The sequence below is a fragment of the Protopterus annectens genome, chromosome 6.part0, assembly GCF_019279795.1.
Source record: "Protopterus annectens isolate FY-2018-M chromosome 6.part0, PAN1.0, whole genome shotgun sequence".
Lineage (NCBI taxonomy): Eukaryota > Metazoa > Chordata > Ceratodontiformes > Protopteridae > Protopterus > Protopterus annectens.
Window position 1 is genome coordinate 1928200362 of NC_056737.1, and position 25871 is coordinate 1928226232.

General features: G+C 40.6%; 1 protein-coding gene across 1 annotated transcript in view; it reads right to left on the reverse strand.

Annotated features, from left to right (window-relative positions):
* Positions 1 to 25871, reverse strand: part of LOC122804989 (mitochondrial chaperone BCS1) — a 537566-nt gene that overhangs the window by 104666 nt on the left and 407029 nt on the right. The gene's annotated exons all lie outside the window — the stretch shown is intronic.

Consider the following 25871-nt stretch of genomic DNA (forward strand, 5'->3'; position numbering starts at 1 on the left):
GGATGTGCAGGTATGCTTCTTTTAAATCTAGTGTTGCCAACCAGGCATCTTTGCCTAGCACAGGAAGTAATTGGTGAAGAGTCAGCATCTTGAATTTTGGAATCTCCGAAAAGGTGTTTAGAATAGACAGGTCCAGGATAGGACACCATGAATTGTCTTTTCTGGGTACCAGGAAAAGTCTCGAGTAGAAACCTTGTCCCATTTCCTCTTCTGGTACCAGCTGAATAGCCCCCATGCTTAAGAGAGAAAGTACTTGTTTTTGGGCCTCTGCCCACTGATTTGGGGGTAGGTCCGGCCACCCACTTGGTGTTGGCAACGTGTGGAAGTGAAATCTGTATCCCTTGGACACTATATTTAAAACCCATTTGTCCTGAATAATGAGTTCCCAATTCTTTGCATGAAGAGCAATCTTTCAACCCAAAGGGGCAGTCAGTTGATAAGTGCTTGGAAATTTTAAAAGGAAGTCATTGAGACAGTTTACCATAGTGGGGAGTCTTATTATTCCCAGACTTGGAAGTGGAGGCCCCCCACTGCTTAGTTTTGTGAGTCCCCTGGGACTGGAACCTGGGGTTTTTGCTGTGTCTCAGTTTGGCTTGAGAAGACTGGAAGGGGCTGGAAAGGACCAATTCTTAGAGGGCCAGTGCCTATTAAATCTAGGAGGCTGAACTTGAAAAAAATCTTTAACAGTTTGCATAGATTTAGCTTTATCTTCCATCTTTTTAAGAACTTCCTCTGCCTTGTTGCCAAACAGGCGGTCCTGATTTAAAGGAGCATCCAACAATTTAGCTTTAAAATGATCAGGCAAAGATTACTCCTTAAGCCAAACATGCCTTCTGAGCACAGACCCAGTAACAGCAGCCCTGCAAGAGGCCTCTAATGAATCAAAACCACATTGCAAAGTATGTTTTCCAAGTTGTTCGGCAGAATGCATTAAATCCTGTAATTCTTTATTTTCCACACAGTCAGGAATCAACATAATTTTCTGTTTAAGCAGTCCAATAACATGTTGCTGATATTTTAACATATGAAACTGGCAGTTTTAAGCCCTAATGGCCAAGGCTGCAGAAGTGTAAACCTTCTTACCCCATCTATCCAGCGCCCTGGAGTCTCTATCAGAAGGGGTAGGATTTTTAGCAGTAGAAGCCTTAATGCCCATGGGCCCCTGTGAAACAGTCTCTGGATCTGCAATAGGATTTTTGAAAAGGAACTTGTGGGACTCCGGGATCCTGTGTTATCTGTCACGTTTTCTGGGAGCAGGAGGCAGGGAATCAGGGGCCAAACTAGATTCCAAGAAAGCATCATCAACAATGTCTAGTACAGGAGAAATAGCTAAAGGCCTATGCTGAGGTAGGAGGGGGAAATCCCTAAGCCTCTTTTCTGAATCAGAAAAATCCTGGCTTTCCCAGTGGAAATGCTCCCTTAGAGTATGCAAGGTTTCCCCAAAAGAAAAATCCACAGGAGGGGAAGCAGAGCGGAATAGAGTCCTCTGCATCAGAATCCTCATAAGTAGGTAAGGACAAATCCAGATAACCAGAAGAGTTAGAAAAAACAGAATCCTGATCAGAAGATTCATAATCAACCTCAGTCCTAGGTCTCTTAGAAGGTGGGGGGGTTTGGCTACCCCTGATTAGAGTTATTAGATCTTCAGCCATTCTTATAATTTGTTTTTTAGGCATAGAGGCCTGAGCATGTGGCCTGGGCGTTGGTTTTTTAGACATGGATCGAGATTTAGGCCTAAGTAATGAAGGAGGCATCGATTTAATATGCAAGTCCATAGGCCTGAATACAACCTCAGAAGCCGGTGCCTGCACAGCGGCTTCGGACTCATCCAAGGTAAAGACATCCACGGGTTCCACAGTTGAAGCATCTTGCGGCATACCGAACTCCGAATGGGTCTCAGTAGAGGCCTGCAAATCAGAAGTAGTGGGTACCAGGGGCTGCGAAAGCACCTCATTGAGTACTGGTGAACTGGCGACTGGCTTAGGAAAAGTGTTGTTGGCAGTTTTGGACCTCGCCAGCCTGTCTCTGTCTTCATCTTTGCATTTTTTCAGAATCCCGGTAGTCAGATGGCTAACCGACGACATTTCTGGATAATTAAACCGAGAACCAAAATATTTAGAGGCAAAAATATACCGACGACGCATAGTGTGCTGATTAAATAAAGCACAAAACCGACAGCAAGGTACGTTGTGGTCAGGGCCTAGGCAAGGAATACAGTACGAATGAAAATCTTTATGAGGTATTTGCTTTCCACAAGTAATGCAATTATTAACTTTTACTGACATCAGAAAGGAGCAAGAAAAAGTTTCCCCAACGGGGTACTTAGCTTTAGTTGAAGACTTCAGTTCTGAAACTCGAAAATGAAAACTTCAGGAGTCGGCCGACCGGCACTTGCGAACTGCTTCTGCTTCGGGCACTGCACAGCAAGAAAGACTGATGTAATGGTGTTGGCTGCATGTTTTATACCCCTGACATCATGGAAGAAGGGACAGCAACCGACGCAGGACCCAAGACTTTGTTAATCAGGCCGACTGAGGGCTACCTGCAAGCAGATAACCCAAATGTAATGACTGCAACAGAGAAACACGAAGAATATCTTCAGCCCACAGAGTATAGACAAAATGATAATGTACAACATATGCAGCACACTCTAGTTTCCCCTGCTTTACTGTTGAGGTATTTAGTTTTAATTTATACATATACCTACACGTAGTTATAAATTCTTTTATTTATTTATGGATGACTGGGACAATGGACTCAACAATAACGGACCAATTCAGCCACTACCTGAACAAGCCAACAGGACAGAGAGCTTCACAACACATTACACTGTAGGTGTGCATACAAAAGGAGAAGCAATCCACTGCAATAAACAACATAATACAAAATTACAAAGATGTACGTCGATATAAACAGTAATAAAGTGTTCAAATATGCAAAGAGTGAACAGCATTAAAGTGCATTAATCAGTAAATGGAGGTAGAGAGTACAATTTCATGTATATACAGACAGTTAATACAAAGTTCTACAAAGTATAGGCTAGCTCAGAAAAAATTTAAGTGATGGGAGGGGGAGGATGAGCAAAGTAATTATAAGTGGCTCTCATAGTGAGGTCCCCATTCAAGAGGTAGCTGACCAGGTTTTAAGTAGGCTACACAAACTGAGAAACCCAGATTTTGATTCAGAGTTCCACTCTAGTGCATGATAGATTCAACTATCCCATTCTGCACTGATACACAGTTAAGCATGTTTTTCCCTGGCCAAAGCATCAGCATATTCAAAGATACATGGCGTCTGCTGAAGAGGCTTGGGACAAAAGCCCCTGAAGGATCTCACTTAATCCAGATTTAGAAAGATTGTCAAGCTTTTCCAGTGCTTGCTGAGCCAGACACACTTGGAATAACAAGAGGCAAGACAAGCAGCTGAGTGATCAAAGTCCCAACATATCAGAAGAGTAGTCTGTTCTTGTCACACTGGAATAGAGCTCTAAACTCCCTATTTATCAGTAAGGGAGTAAAATGCTATGGTGTATGAGATGGGTTCCTATCAGATAACCGAAGATGCATTTTGTCGAATGCGTCTTGGTCGAACTTGAAATGTCAAAAAGGCAAAATGACGAAGCGGCATATAAGCAAATTCTTTCCCTGGGAAAGAAGTCACTTGGCCGCTTCGTCACATTGCCATTTTCGGCACTGTAATGCGATCTTGGAGTCAGTATATTTAAGTAGGGGAGGTGTTGAGGGAACAGCCCCCCAAGTCGGGGGTGTGGGGGGCAGAAATGGTTTTTTTTTGGAAACAGAGATTTTTTTCCCCCTGGGAAAAAAATCACTGTTCTGGTTATTCGATGTCTTGTGAATTCGAACTTAGAGTTAGATATAACAACGTTCGATCATTTGATCGTTCGTTGTTATAATACAGACCCTATGAGACTGATGATGGACTATAGAGACCAGACTGTAGTCAGCAGTGGGAAAAGGTTACATGATCTTCCGACACAGATGGAAGCTTGTAAAGTTAATCAAGTTTTCAGGGAGCCAATGCAGCAGCACCCTGATGCTACTAGGCTGCTATGATGACATCACAAATTATATGCTCCAAGGGAGGTACAGCTCAAAGACACCTCAGGGTTCCTCCCCAGAGACACTACAAGATGTTTTTGGAGTGACTGAATGAGGTCAGTATTCCGTCCTAAGTGTTTCTCGCAAGTCTGACAACACTCACAAAGACTGGATCATCCAGATAAGTGAAAACGGAGGCTTGAATTCAGTATCCCCTATGTGTTGCTCAGAGAGAGGCCTCAAAATTATTTTCAGTCTCTGGAAGATTGGCCTCAAAATCCTCCAGCTACATATACAAAACAGGAGATGGAGAACCATGACTTCCCATATTACCTATGAATGTAGCCAAAGCACATGCAAGTACACGGCAGACCCACACTAGGTGAAGGGGGACTGGGAATCAGCAAAGGAGTATGCATCAGCTAAAGGTGGCATGAAGTGAAGAGAGATCCATGCTGGAACTGGCTTGTGTTTCAGACTGAGCTCCGCAACAGTACCAACAACACAAGCATGTCTCACCCTCAACAGACATCCAACTGCTTGAGTTTCATTCTCTAAGATATCTGCTGCAGCACGGAATGAACAAGAGGGTCTTTCCTCATCTATGGCCTGCTGGAAGATATTAGCCAGACGACCAGTCTGAAGAAGAGTTCCCAAGTACCCGCCCCCACCTATGTCTATGACTCAAGGGATACATTTCTGGAATTAGGATGGTCAACCAAGGAGTACAGAAGGACACTCAAAGGTAAAGCAGTGCAAAAACCTCACAATGCACCAGTGGTCCCCTCCCCCCACCACGTGGACGCCAAGGGCACTCCTCTCCCCATCCCCAGTTTGCACAGATGATGTTGAGACCTGGTTCAGGCAAAAATCCTCACTAGTCTAAGGTCACAACACTTGAAGAGAATGTGGTTCAGGCATAAATCCTCACTGGTCTAGGGTCACGACACCTGAAAGGAACAGGAGCAAGCTGAGCACCAGACTTACCTTGAAAAGGTCTAGACCTTAACCTTGTCTTTAAAGAAGTGCTCTCATGAACATCCTGGGCTATGAGAAGGACCCACCCAACAATCTCCTCAAGAAGTGCTACAACTAATAACCTCCACCATCTTAGTGAAAAGGCCATGTGAGCCTTGTCTAATGATCTGATGGACAATTTGATAGCCACAGGGATACTTACTATGATACCCTTTAGGCATGAGAATGCCAAGACTTTACTGACTATAGCAAGCCTAATGAGCCAAACTGTGCAATCAGCAGGCTCTAGGAATATTCATGCTTACATAACCGACATGTCTCATCACAATGTGCATCTTTCAGGTGTGCAGATACCTCTCTCTGTTGAAAACACTGTCAGATTCTATTTGGTGGTGGAGTGCAACCTAACCAGGAAAATACTGTCAAAAGGTCCACACAGTTATAGTTATAATTATAGACTTGAGAAAATTTTGAGAAAAGCAATAGGCTACCGTAAACATTCCATAATATCATGCAAGAGGGTTTAGAATTTATAATAAATGTAGTAAGCAAACATACAATGTATGTTCTTATTACTACACAGTTCTAGACAATGGACACAGAATTCTTCAGGTAGCTATACTGGGGTACTTCCTGCATACCCATGACTTACAAGAACTTTTTAAAGAAGTCGTGCAAAGAAATACCACAGATTTAATACCAGAGTCAAGCCTTACACAAAGACATGCCTCACTCCTTCCTACCTTACCACAGCTGTCTACTGATTTCTCTTATTCCTCATAGTCCCTTTCAACCTCCTGTCACATTTTCACTTCTTGCACTAGCTCTGGCCTTTCCCTTATCTGTCAATCTCTCACTGAGGGTAGGATTTCCATAGTTCCTCCCACCATCTCCTGAACTCTATAATACAACACACTTTCCTTCCAGTCTTCCTTCTTGCTACAGGCTACTCATCCCTTAAACAAGCCATGTATTCTGCACTCACCCTGTATACACATGGCACTATGCTTGCAGTAAACTTGTCCGTTATCACTCTCCTTTCTTATACTGCACTTAATTTAATCTGGCATTCCCCCTCCTCAGCGCTTTTACTTTTCTGCATCTTCTTCCCATCTGCAAATCACCAATCTCATTCTCTTCCCAAATTGTTCCAACTATTGCACTGTCATCACCCATCTGGCAGATTTCTCTCACACACACCTAGTTTTTCTCTTCTAGGTCAAAACAGAATTACAGCAAGTAATACATTATCAGCCTAACACATTACTCCTCTAAACACAATAACTTGGCTCTGCAATCCTAGTCTACTACCTACTTGTGTGTGGAGATAATGAATCTAGCTCAGGACCCCCACCCCATACTTTCATGGCCTCTGTAAACTCTCTTAATATTACTTCCACTTCCTATAATAGTGGAATTAGATTTAAGCTTATTAACTCCTTAAGTATGAAATAAAGGATGGTCTTCTTGGAAACCAGAATACCCTCTACCAACTAGATGAATTCTATATATTTTAATTATTGTTTGACAAGCAGGTGAATGAGCAACTCCATTAAAAGATATATTTTCAGCCATGATGAAGACAAAGCTAAATGACACTATAAACAGACTAACAGTGCATTGCTTGAGAGAGGGAATATATTTGCTGTACACAGAAAGACAAGCATACCAGCTACATGTGTAAGGCACAGTAATGCAGACTTGAAGCAGATGATAATCCACAAATGGTACAAGGATTACTCCAAGCACTAAGGTTTACAGTTCAGTAACAGGCTTATGCAGCCTTTTGAACAGCTAGAATGTTATTGTCCTGTGGTGAAATGTGCATACATCAATGCATTTATCAACATGTACTTGAAAAGTATTAAGTAAATAACATTAAGAAGGGGGAAGCATTCCAAGATGAAGGAACCACTATGACATTTTCTACTAGTGTTAATAGATATTTTAAGGATAACTCATTGTACATGTATCAGACCTCCCACTGTTATGCTCCATAAAATCTTGAAGAAAGGGCCCTTCATAGTCCACACAACAAGGCATAGATTCTCCCCAACAGAAGGCAATGTGGCACCAAGGAGGAGAACATTTTTGAAGTCTGAGAAACAAAGGTCATCTACCCATCTACCCACTTAGTAAGAAACCACTGAATACTAGCCAGATGAACCAGAAGTTTCATCAAGACAGTGCAGAAGGGTGTATCATAGTAAATTACTGGCTGAACAAGTGAAGTGTACAATGCAAAATGACTTATCTGAAGAGATAATGGTTGGTATAATGGTTAAAGTGTTTACCTTACAAACACAAGTTGCTAGTATCAATTCTCACATGGGAAGACATGGGGTAACTGGCTAGGCTTAAAATGGCCTATAAGGACAACTAGCCTAGTACTAATTTATGATATATGGGTCACATTTAAGGCTTTTTAAACATTGTGGCAACCTTATGATCAATGGTGAGATCCCCATTTATGACTGTACCTAGACCTCAATAACAATATATCTTAAATGGTTCTTAAACCTAATAACAGACAGACACCATTTGTTTTGTAAATGTTAATATGTTATAATTCTTAACACTGTAGCCCAAGGCATTATTTTCTAAAAATTATGCTATTATATTTGCTGACTTTGTTAATGCTCGAAAGCCACACCATTTACGTTGCACCACATATAGGCAGTGTCCAACTTTTTGCATCTCAAGCAAACATGACACCGCTACACTATCTGTAATCATTAGTAAACTTGGTGAGGCAGAGGCCATTATTAAACCAGGTACCTGAAAAGAAGCCTCATAAAATTAAGTGTCTCAATAGATAGTAAGAATAAAACTTTGTTACTTAAAATCAGTTAGTCAAACTTCTTCAAGTTTATACTGGAAAGTTTTTATGTGGAAATTATATATAAAATATTTGCTACTCTGTACAAAATCTCTACATTTAGCAAAATGACTTCCTCAGCTTGCTGGAGATGCAGTAAAGATATAAAAGCTGAATGGACACTGTTTATAGACTGTGAAAAAAACTAAATGTATATTGGGAAGAGTCAAGTGTTTTAAGGGGTTTGTTGTCTGAAAATTGTTCTTTAAATAGATCAAGAATACTAATGAATGTTCCACCACTTTTATATGTACAAGCCAAACAAAAAATGCTTTGGAGTCTTATGGCAGTTGCTAGAAAAGTTATTACAAACATTTAGAAATTGAATTCAATTCCTATGTTCAATTTTTTTTTTTTTTAATTTAACAGCAATACTAGGTAAAACTGAAAAAGAAGTGATTAGCATAAGATCTATAAATCATACTAAACATTTCAGTTGTTGGGATAGCCTTGAAATGTTGCTAGTGAAATATCAAGACCCATAATGAGTTAACAGTATGTGATACTGAATTTCTTTCTTTCTGTGTATATACTGTAAATATGTTAAATCAATAAAAAATTTCTTAAAAAGGAAAAGCCTAAAAGCGGATTAAGAACACAGCCTGAGATGCCCTACAAGCAATTTCAACTAAGAGGAAAGCTGACCTCCCACCTGTACATGTCACCAGCCCAGTAGATTACGTATATGCAGACCTCAACCTCAGACTTTATTTTCAACTCCTTCCTGGAGCTAGTGTTAAAAACCTCAGCAAGATCAAGTCAGGCTGTGTATACACTTAACATCTCATCCAGGGAAGCTGCAATCTTTTCAGAAAAGAAAACCACATCTAGCAGGCATAGTCTTCCCTTAATAAAGCCACACTAGTTTATGTCATCTAGAACTAGAACATCACCTACATTTCCTCTAAATAAGTTCTATAACAGTCACCTCCATAAATTTGCAGAGGATACTGGCAAGTCTAATGGGTATGTAGTTCATGGAATCACTGTAGATTCTTCATTATGGGTGGCCTACTGCTAGTCTGAAGAGAAAGTCTTTGGGCAGAATTTTATTAAAGAAGATATTATGGAGTTTACCAGGTTGGGACTTCCAAGATGGCTACACAATGATCAAGAGCTTAATTTCTGCTCTCCCAGTATGAAAACAGAAACTGAGAAAAACAGCAAGTGGAATCATCATTTTGATTAAAATTCAGTTACTGGCTAGTATGTGCAGTTCCTGGAAGCCAGCAAAAAAAGAACTTTACAGAGAACCTGAAAGAAAATCACACAGAAAAGGTGAAGAGAAAACACTGGATAGGAAGAATCCTATAGCTGCTCAGCAAAAAACACTTCAAGCTTCATATTTGGTAAAAGAGATAGCTTCCAGTAATTTAGAGGAAAACAAATTAAGTGTGATTAAAATAAATAAAACCAAAGGCTGAAAAAATAGAAGAACCTTTAATTGGCTATTCAGATGAACTGATAAAATTGCAAAAATCAGAGGTTGAAATGAAGAAAAGGCTGGCTAAGTGTTAGGCTTTAAAGAAGATCTGCTTCAAAAACATAATGATGATGATAAATAAATAAATAAATAATAATAATAATAAATATAAATAAATAAATAAGATGGAGCATGCAAAGAAAAAACTGAGATTTTCTGCTGTACCAAAGAAAAGTACAGTTTTGTACCTACCATAAATGTAGATGTTCGAAGATCCACATTGCTGCAGTCCTTACATATGGGTAGTCCGCTGTCCTCGGTCGGCCCGAATACCAAAGTATTAGGCTGACGTCGGTCAAGGTGCTTAAAACTGACATCAGGACGTCAGGGTACAAAAGCGCATGACCGACGTCATTTCCTCAGTCTTTTCTTGCCCCAGATGTCAGAAGGCCCTAACAAGAAAGGCCAAAGCCAAAAACCAGCAAAACCTAACCAACCACCTGTGCACTAACCATATTTACAATATGTACAACACAAACCACACCACCACCTTCAACAACAGAGGGGAAGGAGGGAGGGTAAATTGGACTGCAGCAATGTGGATCTTCGAACATCTACATTTATGGTAGGTACAAAACTGTACTATGTTCTTCATCTCACATTGCTGCAGTCCTTACATATGGGTAGAATCCCAAAGCAGAGGTAAGGGAGGATGGCAAAACTATAAAGCATTAGGAGCTGCCAACATGCCCTGTAAAATTGCAGTGGCAAATCCAGCCCTAGATCTAGAGTAAAGTGGAAGGTGGTAATGCTTAGAGAAAGTATGCACTGAACTCCAAGTAGCTGCTTCCAAAATATCTTTAGTAGCCACCCCTTAAAAAGCTGTAGAAGTGGCAGTAGCCCTAGTGGAATGAGGCCTAATCCCAGCTGGAATCTCCTTACCATGATGGGAATAACAGAAAGCAATACAAAACCAATCCACTTAGAAATAGTTTGTTTTGAAACAGGTTTGCCCTGAGAACCCAAAGCAAAAGAAACAAACAACTGCTGAGACTGCCTGAACCCTTTAGTTCTGCTCAAATAATATCGCAACTGTCTGTGTATATCCAAAGTGTGCAAAATCCTTTCCCCTTTATTTTGGGGGTTTGCATAAAAAGTAGGCAAATGAATAGTTTGGTTTAAAGCCACACTAGAAACCACTTTAGGCATAAAAGAAGGGTTAGTACGCAAAGACACCCTATCCTTGTGGAAAATTAAGAAAGGCTCAACTGCCATAAGGGCCTGTAATTCAGAAACCCTTCTCGCAGAGGTAATGGCCAACAAAAAAGCAGTCTTCCATGATAAATATTTCAACTCTGCCGATGCTGCAGGCTCAAAAGGTTGTAGAGTGAGTTTCTCCAACACAAAATTGAGATCCCAAGCAGGAGTAGGAGCTCTACGTGGGGGTCTTATATTCTTTGCCCCTCTAAGGAATTGCTTAAACAAAGGCTGAGAAAATAATGGTGAGTCACAGTCATAGTGATCAGAAATTGCTGCAGCATGAACCTTTATAGAGGAGAAGGACAAACCTTTGTCCAATAACTCAGTAAGGTATTGAAGCGCAACACTTAAATTAGGTTTAGAAACATCAAAGTCCTTTGCTGTACTCCAAAATAAAAATCTCCTCCATTTATCTGCGTAAACTTTCCTTGTACTAGGCCTTCTGGCCTCCAAAATAACATTCAAAACTTGTTGTGGAAGCTGAGACCCTCCAGGGTTTAAAACAGAATATGCCAGGCTGTCAGATGCAGAGAATGAAGTTTGACATTGAGTAAATGACTGTTCTCCTGAGACAGCAGGTGAGGAATCGAAGGCAAAGGCCATGGAGGCTCCTGTACCAGACTTCTCAGTAATGGGTACCAGTGCTGTCGAGGCCAATCTGGAGCTATTAAAATCATGTTTGGCTTGTCCTGTCTGACCTTCAGCAGTACCTTTGGGAGGAGAGGCAGAGGTGGAAAGGCATACACGTGAAGATTGCTCCAATTGCATGAGAGAGCATCCACTTTCCAAGCTATGGGATGAAACCTTTTTGTGCAAAACTTTGGCAGCTGGTAATTTAGTGGAGAAGCGAACAGATCTATGTCTGGAGTTCCCCATAACACTGTCAATCTCTGAAATACATGAGGATCCAATTTCCACTCGTGGGGATCCATAATTTGTCTGCTCAACACATCTGCTAAGGAGTTCTGTGCTCCTGGCAGAAACCTTGCCTGAAGATTTAGCTGTAAACTGAGAGCAGTCTCCCACAAAATCATTGCTTGTCTGCATAGAGGATAAGAATGTTCCCCTTGCTTGTTGATGTACCACATGACAGTTGTGTTGTCTGTTTGAATCAACACCTGCCCTGGAAGAAGTAAATCCTTGAAAGCTATCAATGCAAATTGGACTGCTAACATCTCCTTCAAGTTGATATGTAGATGTTGAAGTCTGGCAGGCCACGTGTCTTGTACCCATTTTCCATTTAGATGAGCTCCCCAAGCTTTGTCTGAGGCATCTGTCGTTAAAATCTGACTCGCCTCTGGCCGGGTCACAGAGAGTCCCTTGTTTAGGTGACATTCCTGAGCCCACCACAAAAATTCCTTTTGAATGCAAGGTATTATCTGAATGACAGTGTCCAAATCTTGGCAGTGCTGTGTCCATACATTCTTGAGATACCATTGTAGCTTCCTCATATGCAGTTTGGCATTGGGAAGTACCAGAATACAAGATGCCATGAACCCCAAGGCTTGAAGGACTGTCCTTGCAGTCAGCCTGGACTGACGAGACAACTGGTGGAAGTAAAGAGAAAGATTCTTTTGTTTGTCTGGGGTCAAAAAGGCCATCTGGGATGCTGTATTCAGTCTCACACCCAGAAAGCACATGTCCTGAGAGGGTACTAGACTGGACTTTATTTCGTTCACAGAATACCCCAGGCATCTTAACACTGCCATCACATACTGTAAATGATGAAGAAGTTCGTCCTTTTCTTGGGCCAGAATCAGGCAATCATCCAAATAAGGATAGATCTGTATTCCTCTTAGCCTGAAGAAAGCTACCACTGGAGCCAGAACCTTCGTGAACACTCTGGGCGCAGTAGATAAGCCAAAGGGCAATGCAGAGAACTGATAATGTGAAGTCCCAGCCCGAAAACGCAGATACTTCCTGCAACTGGGCCTGATAGGAACATGAAGGTAAGCCTCCTTGAGATCCAGAGTCACCATCCAGTGATCTTTGCCCAGCAGAGGTAAAAGCTGTTGTAACGTCAACATTTTGAACTTGGGAATGTCCAGATATGTGTTGAGGATAGATAAATCCAAAATTGGTCTCCACGTGTTTCCTTTCTTTGGTACTAGAAACAGGCGAGAATAAAATCCTAGGCCCACTTCTGGCAGAGGGACCGGTTGTATGGCCCCTATTTGAAGTAGTAGAGAAATTTGTTTGCGAGCCTCTAGTCTTTGCTGAGGAGGAACGTCCGGCATGCCTTTGAAAGGAGGCAAGGTATGGAAATAAAACTTGTACCCCTGGTGTATGATATCCAATACCCATTTGTCTTGGGTAATCAACATCCAATTTTCCTTGAAGAGTGCTAACCTTCCTCCCAAAGGTGTTGCCAGGCAAGAAGGATCTGGCAGCTGAAAAAGTAGGTCATTGGGCCTGTTTACGAAAGGACTGGCCCCTGCCCTCACCCGAAGATTGTGCAGGTGAACTCCCTGTTCTAGGCCTGAAAGAACTCTGAGCTCTGCCCCTACCACGTCTAGATCTACCCCTAGACTGAGAATCATAAGAAGGATACGCCCACCCCTTAGCAGGCCAATTCCTACTAAACTTGAGGCTGAACTTGCAAAAAATCTTTAACAGCCTGCATAGACTTAGCCTTGTCTTCCATTTTCTTCAAGACTGACTCCACAGGTGAGCCAAACAACACATCAGACTGCAAAGGAGCATCCAAAATCCTTGTCTTAACATGGTCAGATAAATTCTGATCCTTCAGCCAGGCGTGCCTGCGAAGAACTGAGCCAGTGGCAGCCACCCTAGACGAGGCCTGCACAGCATCAAAACCACACTGTAATGAATGCTTACCCACCTGTTCAGAGACATGCACCAAATCTTGTAATTCTTTACACTCAATGCCTTCCGCCAGAGCATCCACCTTAGACTTCAATTGAGAAAGAAGAAAGTTTTGATATTTCAACATATGAAACTGGCAATTCAAAGCCCTCATAGCTAAGGTAGAAGATGTATAGACCTTCCTTCCCCATCTATCCAAAGCTCTGGCTTCTTTATCTAGAGGAACCGGATTTTTTACAACAGAGGCCTTGACACCCTTAGGTCCCTGACTAATAGTTTCTGGGTCCGCCCTAGGACTCTTATAAAGATATTTATGAGCCTCAGGCACCCTGTAATACCTATCCGGTTTAACAGGAGCAGGAGGCAGAGAATCAGGATTAAGTGAAGCGTCTGCAAACACATCTTCCACAACATCCAGAACAGGGGGTATAGCCAAAGGCCTATGCTGGGGTAACAGCAAAAACTCCCTAAGCCTTTTCCTAGAATCAGAGAAGTCCTGACCTTCCCACTTAAAATGTTCCCTCATAGAATGAAGTGTCTCTGAAAAAGAAAAATCCTCTGGAGGAGAAGCAGAAGGAGTGGAATCATCTGCATCAGAATCAGAATAAGGAGAGTACTCCTGCAAGTCTTCAGCTGAAGACTCTGAAACATCCGAAGCCTGCTCAAAACTTCCCAACTCTGGCTCCACCCTAGGCCTCTTATCAGGAGGGGGCAAAGAACCTCTAATCAGAGTAATCAAATCTTCTGCCATTTTAAGCATGTGCTTCTTAGGCACAGACCCTGCTGAACTAGGAGTGACACCAACAGAAGCTAAAACTGGCCTGCCTCTGGGAGAAGCCTTGGAAACAGAAGGAGAAGGCCTAACCACCCTAGGAAGGGAGGGAGTACAGTAACTTGAGAAGCCCCTTCAGCCTGACCTGCCTCCTGAGAGACCACCTCCTGCAAAATCAAAGTCTCCCCCTGAGACTCCAGAGAAGTCTCCGTCGGAACCACCGGTTCCACTGAAGCCTCTAAAGAACCGGCGTCCGGAACGGACGACTCATCTTGCCTGGGTTTAACTGCTTTGTCTTTGCGCTTCTTCGCAGAAGCGGGCGCTGGAGAATCCGACGGCATATTATAACTGCACCGCTTCCCAAAGACCAGCCTAGCACAATCTAACCTTCGCTTAATAGTGCGTTTATTGAACCTAGCACAAAAGCGACACCCAGCAACGTCGTGCTCAGGCCCCAAACAAGGAATACACAAAGAATGATAATCCCTATGCGGTATCTGTTTCCCACAAGAAATACAGTTATTCACTTTTTCTGACATCCGGTAAAACACTGAGGCAAGAAAAAACCAAAATATTCCCCAACGGGGTACTTAGCCAACTTGGATTCGGTCTGAAACTCCGAATTCGAAAAATTTCAGAACGCCGAACGGCACTTGCAACGCTGCTTCTGCATCGGACCATGCGGCAAAAAAGACTGAGGAAATGACGTCGGTCATGCGCTTTTGTACCCTGACGTCCTGATGTCAGTTTTAAGCGCCTTGACCGACGTCAGCCTAATACTTTGGTATTCGGGCTGACCGAGGACAGCGGACTACCCATATGTAAGGACTGCAGCAATGTGAGATGAAGAACATCCAGAAGGAACAGACTATTTTTTTTTTTTTGAAAGCACAAAAAAGCAACTGGACTGGTACTCGACTTCACGATATGTTAAATGAAAGGTAGCATTGAGTATCTGCTCCAAGGCTGGCCATGAGAAAGCAGCTATACCCATATTAGTAAAGAAGCAATCACTACAGCAGAAAGAGATGATCCTGACAAAACTGTGGCAGAAGAGTAAATTATTAAAAATTAGAGACATAATGTATCTGGAAAATGATTACTCACGGTACACTTGGCAGAAGTTTAACAGGCTTTAGGCACTAGGCAAGTTTATCCCAGCAATCAGTAAATGTCAAAAGGCAGGCATGAGGTTCAAGCTGCTACACCCAGTTCACTTCAGAGCATTTTTTTCTTGTGGATCAAAGACATTTTTGGATGCAGAACAGGCTATGGGGGAATAAAAAAGTTTATCCAATAAAAAGTGAACCAGCAAACAGAAAGAAATTCTGTTTCTCATTCTTCTGACAAAATAAAGCTCATAGACAGACTGTGTCAGTGAAACCTTTTCCAATGTTCCAAAGGAAAATGCTTCAGATAAAAAAGCACAGGAGTTGACTAGAAAAATCAAGAGTATCTTTGATTTGATCCAGAGTCTGCTGATGCGAGATGAACATGACCACAGTGAACAACAACACAGAAATTAGTGAATAAATGGGAAACAATAACGATAAAGCATCAGTCATTTTTGAGCAATATGGCTTTGCAAAAAAAAATGGCTGAGAAAGACTGGACATTTGCTGACTTTGTTAAAATTGTGGGTGGGCTGCATATACCCCACTTTATGTCATTAATGTTTAAAAGGACACTGAAAGGGAAGAAATAACCAAGTAAAATTTTGTTCTGATTAGTATCTGTACAAAACATTTCATGATACAGACTGCATGCAATATAGTAAAGCAGTTTTATAAAGTCTGCCTCAGGGGTATTGTAAATGAGGGTCTTTTCAGTGACTGTTGTATGTGTTAAAGATATTAAAGTAAATGAGTATTGTTTTTTACTTGTAAAAACATTGGCTTTATAGTACAACAAGAGAAGAAAGACTGGGCGGAAGCAATATTAAGTTAATATCATGTGATTCTGAGCTACTGGGGTAGAGTGTAAAAGTGCACGGATTACAATATATGTAGAATTAAGATAATTCTTCCTTAATTTTACAAGGGTGGATGTCTAAATTAATGCCCTGGCTCAAGATATAAACAAGTGTTTTTTAAAGCAAGTAGGCTTGAAAAAATAAGAAAAAAATGACGAAAGCCATGAAAAATGTAAAGTTCCTTCCATCTGCAAAGATATTAGCTTTTCCCACTAGCAAATGCTCTCAGTGGGAGTCAAGAATTCCTGCACCCATTGGCAGTTGTATATTTCATTCGGAGTGAAATTTACAAAGATTTTTTTCATGTATCTGCAGAAATGTTAACTGCTTTTTTCTCATTGCTGACTACTTTTACATGGAGACAAGCTTTCTGCAGGTGCAAGGAATTAATTTTGAGAGTTCTAAGCATTCTTTGTGGAGGGAAATGCAAAAAATTTAGAAGTACAATGGAAATCAAGTAAGTGAAAAATAAAGGTTGACATTCTGAGGTCAATAAGAGATAAGTCTCCCTAGCAGCCTTAATAATTTAATGTATTTAACAGAAGAGAGTACAATTTAGTTATATTTAAATATAGTCAGTGCACTTTTTTTAGGGCTAAACATTAATGTTTTCTGAAAGGATACAAGTTGTGTTTCACATCTGGGAAGAGACTACAGATAAGAAAAGAACAGGCATCAATCAGCTTAAGTGGAACCACAAGCTGTAACAACTTTTAGCATGGGTGACTAATTTTTGGTTAGGTAATGCCTGTGGGTGCAGCCATCGACTTGGGGCATTTGTTCCCATTTGGAGGGCTGAACTTCATTTTTTGAACAGGTGTACAGTTTTATGTATTTGTTCTAAGTTAAAGGGGTGGAGTGTTCTGAAAATGTACTTAGTTTTTTTTGAGGGTTTTCATTAATTGAAAATGTGACAGATTCAAACAGAGATGACAAGAAACAGCTATATAAAAGATCAGACTGCCAAACATTAGTGTGTGCATGCAAGACAAACGTTGGAAATACACATCAAAAAAACTGTCATATACATTAAGTGGGAACAATAGCTTTTCATCATAATGGCTGCACTATCCATATTATTGTGGAACTTAAATGACCTTACAGGTACAGACAAAAAGAAAAAAATATTGAATTATATAATGAAATGCAGAGTGCAGAGAGCAATGCAGCAGAAGACACATTTGGAAAGAAATGAGCGTGTGAATTTGACAAAGAAAGGATTTTAGGATGGACATTCATCAGAATATTGGGAAAAAAGGAAAAGGGAAGTAATAACATTGTTTGTTAGGAGGGCTCCAATAGTGACAGAAGAGGGGGAAAAAGACAATAATGGTAGATTTATGTTAGTAGGAGACTACTGGCAAGGGAGAAGGATTACACTGGCATGTATTTATATTCTACCAAAAACTGCTATTATAGAGCTTAAGAACATTTTGGGGAGAAATAATCAGCTTTCAGCAGAGCATATTACTTATAGGTGGGGACTAGAACTAGATTTTCAATAGCAAGGATTTTTAAGAGGATCTATAAGGAGAAACTATAAAAGAGAGTAGATTTCTGAAAATATTTGTATGGATGATGTGAATTCTTTAGTAGGGACTCAGAATTCAAATACAACTCCCCAGCGTACAATAACTGGGCTACAGTGGACAAAAACTATATTTCACAGGAACACGGGGCATTTAATTTAAAGCTTAAACACTAATCCAATAACTATTTCACATCATGCAGCAATAAAAACTACAATAAAAATACAGGATAATGAAGTAAAAACAAGCCGCCTGTGTTATCCCAAATACCTTTTTTTTTTAAATGAAAGTAATTTAAGAAGTGGGTAGTGGAGATTATTCTAGAGTATTACAGAAAATAGAAATTTCTTTATAAGTGATAGTGAGTGGAATAAAAATGAATAGGGTAGAAATAAAAGAGAAAGATGTATGTTTAAGAAGTAATAGGAATTATTTATAAAGACCAACAGAGATTGAAGTATTGCAGAATAAGGGGAGTCTCAGAGAAGAAGACGACGAGACTGCAGAGTGATGAGAAAAATAAGAGAGTATGTGGATAATATGCATGAGTTTAGAAAGAATGCTTACTGACATCTATTTTTTGATAAAAAACCTAGAGCACAAAAACTTTTGACACAACTTAGGCAAGAGGAAGTAGAAAGGGTTGTCACAAACTTAGGTAGCTTATAACAGCAAATACATAAAATAAAATAAGAGAGAGAGAGATCCTGTAGAGGTATTAGATGTATTTTAGAAATGTTATGAACATCTGTATAAAGCAGACAAATGTGGAAATCAAGAATGAACACAAATGGAAATGTTTATGGAATACTAAATTATGCAAAGGTTAGGGGTAGATGAGGCTCAACAACTAATAGTTAAGATAAGAGAAGATGATATAAAAATGGTGATGTATAACCAATCTGCAGGAAAGTCTCCAGATGGTATTCCTTTGTAAGTCTGGAAGTTAGGAGGGAAGAAATGATAAAGATCTGGAAGATTTTGTTAAACAGTATTTTAAAAGGAGGGGAAGCACCAATATCTTGGAGGAAAGCTGCAGTGGCTATAATACCCAAAGACAGTAGAGAGTCACCAGACCCAGCTTCTTATAGACTCATTTAAATTGTAAACCATGATTATAAACTGTTTACATCTAAAAGAATGGCAAAGGTGTTGCCAAAATTGACAGACATGGATCATTGTGGTTCTGTGGAGAGGTGGGAAACATCTGACAACATTAATAGAATAATGATGATCCAGAGGGTGGCAGAATGTAAGAAAACACTTCTGTTGCTGGTGGGTCTTGATGCACGGAAAGCATTCAATACAGTAAGCTGGAATTTTATGAGTACAGCAATGGAAGTATATGCATTCCCTTATACCATAATAAGGTTTATTAAGAGGATATATGAAGGATCAAATGCAATAATTAAAATGGGATGGTTCCTCTTTGATAAGATGCATTTGAACAGAGGAACCAGGCAGGGGGTTCCCACTTTCCTCTTTCTCTGCTTTATACTTAGAGTCACAGCAAAGACAATAAGGGACTCAAAGATTCAAGGATATAATTGGTATGGTAATGAAATTTGCAGATAATAATATTTGTTCCTGATAAATCCAGAAAAGGACATCTCAATGTTTCGGAACATTTTCAGTCGATTTCAAGTTTTTTTCAGTTCTAAAATTAATGAAGATAAGACAAAGGCTAGGGCCATAAATTATGTATCTACACATGAACTGACTCAGAAATAACCATATTTATGGAGGCATGATAAGATGAAGTATTTAACAGCATGAATTAAAAAGGCTTCAGTCATGGCAGCTGAATGATATGTGGGAAGAGACTGAAAAAAGACAACGCAAAAACTGAGAAATTGGAAGCTCTTGTTTATGGATAAGGATAGTAGGATACAAATATGTTTCAAAAGTCCCTTTAGTTTTATGTATAGGTCAGGCATATTTTATCAGTAGAGGAGCAGCTGTGGACAATAAATAATAAAGAGTTGAAGGAATTTATCTGGAGTGGAAAAGGGCAAAACTTAAGGGGATAAGTGTTTAGGATTACCTTTTTTGAAGGGATATTTTAGAGATACATGGTTAAAGCTTATATATATATATATATATATATATATATATATATATATATATATATATATATATAAAATTAATACCTTCTGCTTGAGTTATTTATATAAAGTGGAAAGGGATGATGATGACTCAGGGCAGGGGGGGAGCTCAAGAAATAAAGAGAGGCTGGGATTTTGGATGCAGATCCTTAAGGAGAATAATAATCATACAGAATATTATAGTTATAAAATAGCAGAACGTTTTCTTAGAACTAAGCCAACACAAGACTAAAGAAAAGATTTTGCCAATAGGGATGACTGCAAATAGACATGCTGAAAATAGATAAGAAGGGGCAGAAATTTACTGAAGTAAACAGGTAAAGGAACCAAGGTACTGACAGCAAATAACTAGGGAGGGAAAGGTAACAGTCTGAGATAAGACCAAGATGATGTTTGGACCACAGGTTAGATGCTGCCTTCCTTACCAGACACTGATACCAGAATGTAGGCAAAGAGAAATGGATAGGCAAATCCTAAGTGAAATACCTGCTCTGGTCAAGTTTTTAGTTGAATCTAGAAAAGAAGCTGGTGTAAAAAAAGCGATGATTAGTAGGGCATATAAAATGTTGCATGATAACTATAAGAATCAATCAGAGGGAACTGGAAAAACTATTTACAAGGGAATAATGGAATGACATATGCATGGCTCCCAAACGTGTAAAAAAAAGTACACAAGATTTAGGATTTCTGCTTGGAAATGTTTGCATACGTTATTTTATACCCCTAACAGACTTCAAAGAATTTTTCCTTAGGTAGACAGTGCGATTGGGAAGAAAGTGGTAACTGGGAACATATGTTTTGGGAGTATAATGAGTTGGCAGATTTTAAACAATTCTATACAGAGTACTCGGTCAGAAATACTGGCTGAACAAATGGGTGTAACTAAGAAAATGGTTCTTGTTATCTGGGGCACAGCATCTAAATTACCTAGACATGGTAAGGCCTTAAGTTTAATTATGTTGGCAACCAAAAAAGCAGTTACTAGAGAATGGAAATCTAAGTCTAAACCACCTGTATTTGAAGTATTCAAAAGTCATGGCCAAAATCAAACAGCAGCTTTCAGAGATGAGCTCTCTGACTCAACTAAACAAGAAACTATGATCTGTAAGAAAATCCAGGATAGCCTTCCAGGCTAAAGGCAATAAAGAAGCCTTCTTTAGCTATGCCAGGAACCTTAAAGATAACACTCAGCAGTGTGCAGAACTGATGGTAAATGACACAATCTTCAATGACCACGGTGACATAGCAAATCTACTGAATGATAAATTTAGCTCTAACTTCACCCCCCACTACCCCACATGAAATCCCTTCTAGTATATCCCCCCAGTCTATCAACAGGGAGCAGGTCCTGGTGTTCCGAAGGCCAAAAACACTTCAACGGTCAGCAACAACATCCCTGCTTGCTTCCTAAGTAGCCTAAAACAAGAACTAGCAGAATGACTTGAGGCACTCCAACTACAGCCTCAAAACAGGTTACATGCCTGGTGAATGGAGGGTCGCAATGGTCATCCCCCTTTACAAGAGTGAACCATCAATCAACCCTTGGATCTACAGACGTATCAGTCTAACAAGTCTGATATGCAAAACCATGGAATGATTTATCATGGAAATGATCAGCAAGGAGATTGGCATCCTACAGACACTGGACCCACCCCAGTTTGGCTTTATTAAGGGAAGGTCTTGCCTACTCAACCTAGTTGACTTCCTTGAGAGGATCACCAAGGCAATGAACGAAGGGAAAATGGTGCATACTGTCTACCATGATCTAGCCAATGTGTCTGATACAATACTCCACACTCAGGTATTGTTGACAAACTCTCAAAACTAGGCATAAATGTCTACATAACTCACTCCCCGGGATTCAGTAAGCTTCCGTGCAGGAACAGCTTATTCCTGCACAGAAACAACCATTTAAGAGCAGCACAGCAGCGAGCCATACATAGTTATGATGGCGTGCTGCCTCTGCTCCTAAACGGACATGGAGCGTGGACGAGTGCAAAGGGTGTGTCTGAGAGCACAGCTCTCACTATATACATGCCCCTGCACTCAAGAATTGCCGTTCTGCAATTACAATGAGCGAGAATGCTCATGGGGGTTGTAGGGTTGCCAGCTTTTCAAATGCCCAAAGTGGGACATTTTTGGTACAAACACCAGATTTGGCAGGCCAAAACATACCCATGGCCAGTACAAAGGACAGAACTTCATGTCTTTGCCTAAATAAAAGCATTTTAGTTGCTTATTCTGTTTCTTATAACATTTAGGTCTTTCAGCTACAGAATAACTGTTTTATGCAACTATTACATAAAATATAGGAAATAATTTTGTCCTAATATCTCAGGACAATTGCCATTTTTACAAGTTTTTTGCAGGACACAACTGCCCAAAAAATGACTGTCCCTCGCAAAGTGGGACAGGTGGTAAACCTAAAGGGTTGCCACCTCTTCAAATGTCCAAAGTGGGACTGTTAGTGTACAAACATGACATGTTGCAGGACAAAACACACCCACAGCCATTGCAAAGGTCAAAACCCACTTCCCAGGAAAACCCTAAGCTCATAGCAACTGAAATACGCTAGGATGTCTGTCAAATCTGCAGATGCACGCAGAAATCCACAGCAATAAGTGAAGCCTGTCCCTTCCTAGAGAAACTAACACTAGATTTTTTTTTTTTTATCAAACAGATTACATTTAACCGTAGCTGCGCAGGTTTGCCCATTGCTTAGCTGCGCATACTGTAGCTTAAATAGCACAAGAAGGTAAATAGCAAGATACATTCATTAGAAGCAGTACTGCAATAGTGTAGTGGTCAGACAGTTCGCTTTGCAAGCAGTCATTCCCGGTTCGATCCTCACTGCAGTAAAATCCATTTTCCATGTGAAAGCAATTTATGAACATTTTTTTTTGGCTGTATAACCTAATAAATAACATTTATTTGTGAACTGGAGTACTGCATTAAGTCCAGATGTGAGGTGTCATTGTAATAATGTGGTCCCCCGATAAACACAAGTACCCTATACAGTGTACGTACACATGAATAACAGATACTAAACAAATACATAACATGCAATGAATGATAAATCAATGCCAAATAGCAAATAGCGTGCAAATTTAAAAATAAGCAATGCTAAGCATTGCACACCTCTGCTTACCAGGTGTAAGCAATGTGTAGCCCAGCTAAATCAATTTGCCCATTGGTATGCCCCTTTAAGCAATGCCAGCCTTAGGTAAGCAGGTTTGCCTATAGCTTAGCATTTTCAAAACTGTCCAATCACTGCAAAGTGCAGGAAATCGGCCCTATTTAAAGCCCACAGGTGGGAATACGTCTCATACCTGGTTGCAGCTTCCTCCTGTAGGCACAATGGCTGGTGTCAAGGAAGGACTGCACTTCCGAGCACAGCGCTGGGGCATCCAGGAGTCCAAGGTCATTGCAGGACTCCTGGCAAAAGACCAAGAAGAGAGACTGCTGCAGGGCCAGTGCCAGGGTTCCCAATATAAAGCGGAAGCCTGGGATCGTCTCGCCCGTGATCTCACCAGTGCCACTAGCATCCCTCGAACTGGTGAGCAGGTCAGGCATCACTATACCGACCTGAAACAGAGGAAGAGGGAGCTCTTGGATCAGTGGATCTAAGAAGCTAGGCAGGGTGATGTCCCAGCAGTGTGTATGTACTCATTCTACTAACTGTTTAATAATTGCCAGCTCATGTATATTGTGGCTAGGCTTGGCTAAATATTCCTCTTATGTCTCTGCCAGCAGCAGTCGAGTGGGCTGTGAATCAGGAAGCCCATGCGCGTAGGCTGCAAAGGCTGCGTTGTGAGGCAGGTTAGTAATAATTTTGCATGTACTGTCATAAGAAATAAATCTAAAAGTAGCAGAAAGTTAATTGCCAGTATAAAACCTGTTCTGTGTATGGGATGTACTGAATAAACCAGATAATATGGCAGGAGGAGTCTCATATATGTTTACGTAAGTAAAAGGGTAACAGGCTGGCAATAAAGGTCCAACTCCTGGACTGCTTGTGTTTACTGTGGTATCATATGGTAATGTAGTGTTGCATTCTCTTAACAGTACTGTTGTATTAAGCACTGTTACCCACACTGTGCTACATAAATAAAATGTGAAGGAATGTCTGTATACGACTGTTGTAATCACAAGGTCATACTGTACAACTGAGGGAGACAGACAGAAAACAATGAAAAGATACACAACAAAATCCTTATAGCACACTCAACTGAGATGTAAACCATTGTATATTTAGCACACACAGCTATGGTTCAAATCCTGGGAGTGGTAGTAAGCTGTATGCAGATTCATACCCCTCAACTGTACAGATTTTGTCAGAAAGTTCAAATAATTGGCTTAAATTTCCTGCCTGTCACCCTGTCCCCCTGGCAAATCAGTGGGATGATCCCAGAAGTTTAGGCAGCAAATAATGACATACAACTGATTGTCAGACATCATAACCATCAGAAATATATCTATAAGAACAAACCTGTCACTCTAGCAACTCACCAAAATGTTATGAGAGTAATATGCAAAGTATGTCCCATCTCTACCCCCATGTTGTGAAGTTATGACCAGAGTGTGCAGTAACAGAGTGAGATGTATGTGCATAACAATAATGTGGAATCTGGTAATATATGTGGCAACATTCAGGTAGTGTTAGCAAACACTCCCTCCATAGGTCTGTCAGATAAGAAAAAAGTGCCTGGAAATTAAAGATTGAAATCCTGGACTGGTACTGTTTAGTCTGGTACTGTATGGCATTGTTAGTGTTGCAGTTTCTCTGAATAATAATGTATTACTCATCACTGTCACCCACACTGTGCTACATAATAAAACTGTCTAGGAATCTCTGTACAAGACTGTTGTAACTACAAGGTCAAATTGTAAAACCACGGGAGACTTTTAGACAGAAATTAGTGAAGAGATACACAGCAATATCTAAATAGCACACTCAACTGTGATGTACACTGTTTTATTTTTAGCAGACACAGCCATGGTTCGAATCCTGGGAGTGGTAGTAAGCTGTATGGAGAATCATAACCCTCAACAGTACAGATTTATTCAGAATGTCTAGATAATTGGCCCATATCCGCTGCCTGTTACCCTGTCCCCCTGGCAAATCAGTGTGATGATCTCTTAACATTTAGACAGCTTTTAATGACATATAAATGACTATCAGACCTGTAAATATTAAGAAAATTGATATGAAAACAAACCTGTCATTGTAGCAACCAAAGGTTTATGAGGGAAATTGTCAAAATATGTCCCAGTTCCACCTGCATGTTATCAAGCCTTGACCAGAGTGGGCACAATAAGAGATTGAGAGGTATGTGCATAACATCAACCTGGAATCTGGGAATATGTGTAGAAACAGTCAGGTAGTGTTAACAAGCAATACCTCCACAGGTATACCAGGTGAGAGGTGTATACTGCAGGTAAAACACAGTTCACGTATATAGTTGTCTACAAACATACCACCGTCCAAACTAAGGCCATAAGGTAGTGTAATAATGCCTGTAAGGTACATATTACAGAAGTGACTAAGAAAGTAGTGAGAACTACAGGGCTATACAAGTTAATTGACATCGCTCTCTCTGCCCCACCATATCTGCAACAATAATCTAAATACACAACTCAATGGGTATGTGTACAATTAAATCTACTGTTGGGACATATGTCCTACTGTTTGATAAATACTGAAATGTGTTTCTATGCATGTGCCATGTTGAAATACTCCCACACTGGTGGCATGCTGCCATCAATGTAATCTGCATGCTGTTGTAATGGCCACTGTGGTTCCATATATGCATGTGTTCTGTTTGCTATGTAACTGTTCCCTATCTGGTGTTTTGGGTTAATGGGAATATTTATGCATGGTGTTATACCTAATCCTGGAATGTATTGACTATTACTAACCCGCATGTTTTAAAATTGCAACACCACAGCATGTTTGGGAAGGCCGGTCCCAGCGGACCCACCTCTCCCACCTCATCTGGCCAGGGCACCGGGCACCAGCATGTCTGGGGCCCACCCTGGGACCTCCTCGTCCTCTGGCCCTGCACCACCT